Consider the following 6,304-nt stretch of genomic DNA (forward strand, 5'->3'; position numbering starts at 1 on the left):
GCATTCCCTTTTGTTCTCTCTCTCCTATTGGGTGTTGTGGTTTGCAAAAGAGGCAATGGGTGACAATCATGTCTATAGTCTACTTTCAGCATGCTTCTCCCATCCTGGGAAGATCCTCCTAACACCCTTTATTTTGATGCTCCCTTCTCTATCTGAGCTCCCTTTTCCCCTAGCATGTGTGGCAGGCCTCCAAGCCATGGAGTAAAATTCCTGGTACTAATCTCGGCCATTCTTGGGTGTTGGTCTCCTATTTTGTTACTTTATGTTCCCCAGATGAATGCAATCTTTCTATGTCTATCCCTTTCTCTCGAAGTCATTTCACTTAACATGATATTTTCCATGTAGTACCACTTGTATGTAAATTTCATGACTTCATCTTTTCTAACAGCTACATGGTACTCCATTGTGTAAATGTACCAAAGTTTCTTTAACCATTTATCTATTCTCGGGCACTCAGATTTTTTCCAGATTCTGTATATTGTAAAGAGTGCTGCGATGAACAAACAAGTGCAGATGTCACTTCGACTATACTTTTTTGCCTCTCTGGGATATATTCCCAGGAGTGGTATTGCTGAGTTAAATGGGAGCTCAATTTCTAATTTTTTGAGAATCGTCCATATTGTTTTCCAGAAGGGCTGAACCAGTCGGCATTCCCACCAACAGTGAAGGAGTGTCCCTTTCTCACCACATCCGCACCAGCACCAGTTGCTTTTGTTCTTGTGGATGTGGGCCAGTCTCTGTGGTGTGAAATGATATCTCATTGTGGTTTTGATCTGCATCTCCCTGATGATTAATGATGTGGAGCATTTTCTCATGTGCCTTTTAGCCATTTGGATTTCTTCTTTGAGAAAGTTTCTATTCATTTCATCACCCCATTTTTTGATGGGGTTGGATGTTTTCTTCTTGTGGAATTCGACCAGTACTTTGTATATGCTTGATATCAACCCCTTGTTGGATGTGTATTTGGCGAATATCCTTTCCCATTCTGTAGACTGTCTTTGTATTTTGTTCACTGTTTCTTTTGAGGTGCAGAAGCTTCTTAGTTTAAGATAGTCCCATTTGTCTATCTCTGTTTTCACTTGCTTGGCCAGTGGCGTGACATCTTTGAAGATACCATTAACTTCATTGTCATGGAGGGTTTTGCCAACTTTTTCCTCAATGTACCTTATGGATTCCAGTCTGATGTTGAGGTCTTTAATCCACTTTGATCTTACTTTTGTACATGGCGTTAGGCAGAGATCTGAGCCCACTTTTTTGCATGTAACTGTCCAGTTTTGCCAACACAATTTGTTAAAGAGGCTTTCCTTACTCCACTTCACTTTTCTTGCCCCCTTATCGAAGATTAGTTGGTTGTATGCTTGGAGGGAGATGTCAGTATATTCAACCCTGTTCCATTGGTCTACAGCTCTGCCTTTGTTCCAATACCATGCTCTTTTAATTATTACTGCTTTGTATTAGAGTTTGAAGTTAGGGAGGTTGATTCCTCCCATTTTCTTTTTCCCAAGAATTGCTTTAGCTATTTGTGGGGGCTTATTGTTCCATATAAATTTCAGGAGTATTTGCTACATTTCTTTGAAGAATGTCATGGGTATCCTAGTAGGGATCGCATTGAATTTGTACAGTGCTTTGGAAAGTATTGCCATTTTGACAATGTTAATTCTCCTGATCCATGAACAGGGGATATTTTTCCATTTCCTCGTGTCCTCTTTAAATAAGTACTTTTTTCTGTTCTTTTATTCACCATTATATGGACTCATAGATTATTTGTTTGATTAATGGAACTGGGACTCTGACTTAGGGCCTCACACAGGTAATGGAATTGCTCTATATCTGAGCTACACCCCTACTCCTGGAATCACTAATTTTTATATAGTCATCATGTTTTAAGTCAGTTCTAGTCATTGCTCTTTTGATGATAAAAATAACCCAACTCTGGTCAGTTAGTTTTTCTATCTTGTTCTTCAGTAGCACTTAAATAATTTTTTTGTATTCAATATAATATCACTGGATTACAAGGCCTACCGCACCCGGTATTCCCAGGCGGGCTCCCATCCAAGTACTAACCAGGTCAGACCCTGCTTAGCTTCTGAGATCAGACGAGCTCGGACACGTTCAGGGTGGTATGGCCATAATCTAGTAATACCACAGTGGGTAGGGCATTTGCATTGCACGTGGCTGACCTGGGTTCAATTCCTCCTCCCTTCTCGGAGCACCCAGCAAGCTACCGAGAGTATCCCGCCCACACAGCAAAGCCTGGCAAGCTATTCGTGGTGTATCCAATATGCCAAAAACAGTAACAACAGGTCTCACAATGGACACGTTACTGGTGCCTGCTCTAGCAAATCGATGAACAATGGGATGACAGTGCTACAGTGCTAAAATAATAAGCTGGAAAGTGGTATTTCTTTGTTTTATTCACTTAAGTAAGTGAAGATCTTTGATCTGTGTGAAAATATCTTTTATATTCTACCCATCATTTATAATGCCTTACTCTGTGGATTGCCTATTAATATTTTTATCCATTTTTCTTTCAATGTGAGAGTATTTATACCAGTCATCAAGATTGGTCCTTGCAAATGAACTATTTTCAGTGTCAGTCCCTTTCAGCTATTACTTTCTGATTCTTGAATTTCTTTTGATCATCTCTTTGTTCTAAAATGTATATTAGAATAATGTGTTGATGGGACAGAAGTTCTGGTGTATCTGAAAATGCCTTTTTGAGGGAATTGTAGCCTTCCTTCAAAGTTTGGTAGATGCTGCTTTACTGTAACCTGGTGTGCTTTGTAAGAGTCTTAGACACTTATAAGAATCTTATTTTGATCAAGACCATGAATGTCAACATTATTGTAAGCACATGTCCACTATAATTATTTGAAATTTAAGAAACATTTAAAATTTAAAAATTTCTTGCAAACAGGACTTTGTATGGCAACCTTTTTTGTAAACCTGTCTAAGAAAATACTAACATTCTAAATTATTTTGTTTCTTTTAAAGATTAGGTGAGTTCTCTTTTTTCCACTTTGTTATTGCTTATGTTCCATAAATTGATTCTATTTTGGATTGTTGTTAGTGCTTCAGGTAAACAGAATTGCAACTTAGGGGTATGCTAAAATACTAATACATGTAATCCTAGTGAAAAAAAATCTTTAAAATTGTGGGTGGGAGAGATAATACAGCAAATAGGGTGCTGGCATTTGCACATGACCAACATGGATTTGATTCCTTGTCATCACATATCATCATACTCAGTCCCTTGAGTATCATCAGGAGTTAGGAGTAAGCCCTTAGCACCACCAAAATGGTCCCCCGCTCCCCAGAATAAATAAAATTGTTTTTTATTTTATGTATCATTTGTTGTTACTGTTACTGTGTTTGGCATATCGAATACATCACGGGTGGCTTGCCAGGCTCTGCCGTGTGGGTGAGATACTCTCGGTAGCTTGCCAGGCTCTCCGAGAGAGATGTATCATTTATTATTGCTATTATTTCAATTTTTGCTTTGCATCCCATTTACCTGGCTTCAAATCCCTGGCACCAAATATGCTCCCCTAAGCACCAAGCCAGGAACAGTCCCTCGGCACCACCTGAAGATTGTCATGGTTTATTTCTGATTCTGTTATCAGGGATCACTCCTGGAGGTCTCAGAGAACCACATGGGGTACTGGACATCAAACCTGGGTTAACCGTGTGCAAGGCAAATATCTATCTACTGTACATTCAAGACAAATGACTATCTACTGTACTTTCTCTCAGGTCTTCCCCAATCACGTTTTAAATAGTATGAATCAGATTCAGGTTAAAGAGGGAAAAACCTGGCAGTAATGAAATTTTTTGGAATGTAGTGATGCTACATTAAGAATTGGTAGATAGGATTGGGTGGGGGTGTTGGAAGGTTAAGGAGAGAACTCAAAGGGCCTGTGTGCATCCCTTGCATGGACAAGGCCCCAAGTCTGAAACCCACTGCCTGCCTCCCCAAACACTGCTGAATGGGAGCAGCTTCCCACAACACTGGGCGAGAGCACATTGAAAAGACTGCCCAGTTTATTGAGTGTCCCTTGGCCTGGCCCCTGAATGCCCTGAGTTTCATAATATAATATTAATTTGGTGCAAAGGGGAGGTAGTGCAGGTGCCTGTTTGTTTTTCTGTATCTAGCGAAATAAGCAAAATCCTGGATGTGCTTGAAACAGTTCAAGAGGCCATTGATCGGATAAGCAAGTTCATTTCCCAGCATTTTCAAGGTTTATGTTTGTAGGATGAAGCATCTCTGGGTATTTCTTGAATTGAAAACCCGGCTAGCTTCATTGGAAGAACCTTTGCTCTGTGCTTAGCTGCATCAAACCACGCAAGGCAGCAATCAAAGGCTTTCCTGGGAGGTGGGGGTGTCTTAACTACTTGAAGTTAGTGAACTCAGCAACCGTTTTTTCTCTACACCCCTCGCCAGGGACGAAAGAAGTCTTTCTACCAATTTAAAAAGTTTTACTTAGAGTTCAGGGTATTAACATATAAACTCAGTGGACAGGGCAGGTAGGTTCCCCGCATCCCTACAAATTGAAGCCAAGATTAATTATGGTAGTCACCTGTTCCTGAACCGGGCTAGGTAATGGATCCTGGCTGTGCGCTCCCCGAAGCAGCACTAATCTCCCAATTCTTTGCTTTGATCAGCTCATTCCCTCACAGCAGGTCAGCACGGTAGCCACAGGACACAAGTGCTTAGTTTACAATCATGTTAATTTTGCTTTTTGTTTGTCTTTAGCAGTTGGAGATTAATGAGTAAAAGGGTGTTTAAATTTCCAACCAGCCTTCTTCTAATCCTTTTGCCACATTGTTGCTGGCAGGTTTATTACTCCGATTTCCTGAATCAATCAGGTATGCAGTTTCCTTGTCCAATATGGGTTATGGTGCAAGAAAAGACCATGAATTGTTGCTGCTGCTCTGAATTTCACAAAAAGCTATTGTGACCACAGTTTAGCATCTTTGTAAGACTTTACATAGAAGGATCATGTTGATGATTACCTCCCTGTCATTTTAGAGATATTTCCAATGTATTTTGCAAAAAAATGTTACAATGTTCATTTTTCATCATTAAGCAAGCAGACTAACCTATATCTGTTAGGATGGTAAAAGTTAATTTCATTAGTAATTGGGATTGTTGCCATTCCAACTCCTAATACCCTCTTCCAAATTAGGGAAACCATATGGCCACATGGGCCTTACTTCTGTGTATGCTTCCTGGTAGATACATCAACATGATAAACCTAGATGATATTCTCTCTGAGAGTTCATATTAAAGAAATCTCCTCCATAATACACTATGAAGATTTTATTTTGCTTTTTTTTGGGTCACACCCAACGATGCACAAGAGTTACTCCTGGCTCTGCACTCAGAAGTTACTCCTGGTGGTGCTCAGGGGACCATATGTGATGCTGGGAATCGAACCCGGGTCGGCCGTGTGCAAGGCAAATGCCCTACCTGCTGTGCTATCTCTCCAGCCCCATAATACACTATGAAGATTTTATACACATAGTTCACTAAATATGCACTGTTCCTGGAAGTAAGAAATAGTTTTGCTTAATACGGGAGCAATTTTCTAAAGTACAAATCTCATCCTGATACTTCTTGACTTAGCATCCTTTAAAATTCCTTATAGACTTATGGAATATTAAGTAACATAATGGGAGACCAACACCCAAGGATAGTAGTGATAAGGACCAGGAGGATTCCTCCATGGCTTGGAAGCAGGCCTCACATGCCGGGGGAAAAGGCAGCTGAGATAGAGAGGGGACCACCAAGCAAAGGATGCTTGGAGGGCTCAATCAGGATGGAAGATGCGTGCTGAAATTAGACTATAAACTGAACATGATGGCACTTACTATCTGTTTTGCAAACCACAACACCCTAAAGAAAAGAGAGAGCAAAAGGGAATGCCCTGCCACAGAGGTGGGGCGGGGTTGGGGGGATGAGGTGGGGGGGGTGGGAGGGGTACTGGGTTCATTGGTGGTGGAAAATGAGCACTGGCCAAGGGATGGGTACTCGATCATTGTATAGCTGAAACCCAAGCATGAAAGTTTGTAAGTCTACAACTGTAACTCATGGTGTTTAACTTTAAAAAAAATTTTAAAACATAATAAAAAAAGAGCAAGTTTGTTAAAAAAGAAGAAAAAGAAGAATGAAGAAGAAGAAGAGGAAGAAGAAGAAGAAGAAGAAGAAGAAGAAGAAGAAGAAGAAGAAGAAGAAGAAAGAATAAAGAGGAAGAGGAGGAGGAGGGGGAGGAGGAGGAAGAGGGGGAAGAGGAGGAGGTTCTCC

The 6,304-nt window shown here is 40.5% G+C and overlaps 1 pseudogene; it reads right to left on the minus strand.

The window, feature by feature from the left end:
* Nucleotides 1–2,015: 2,015 nt before the first annotated feature.
* On the minus strand, nucleotides 2,016–2,134 carry LOC130038515 (uncharacterized; annotated as a pseudogene).
* Nucleotides 2,135–6,304: the final 4,170 nt, after the last annotated feature.

Source organism: Sorex fumeus, unplaced genomic scaffold, assembly GCF_029834395.1.
Source record: "Sorex fumeus unplaced genomic scaffold, SorFum_2.1 ptg000006l, whole genome shotgun sequence".
Taxonomy (NCBI): Eukaryota; Metazoa; Chordata; class Mammalia; order Eulipotyphla; family Soricidae; genus Sorex; species Sorex fumeus.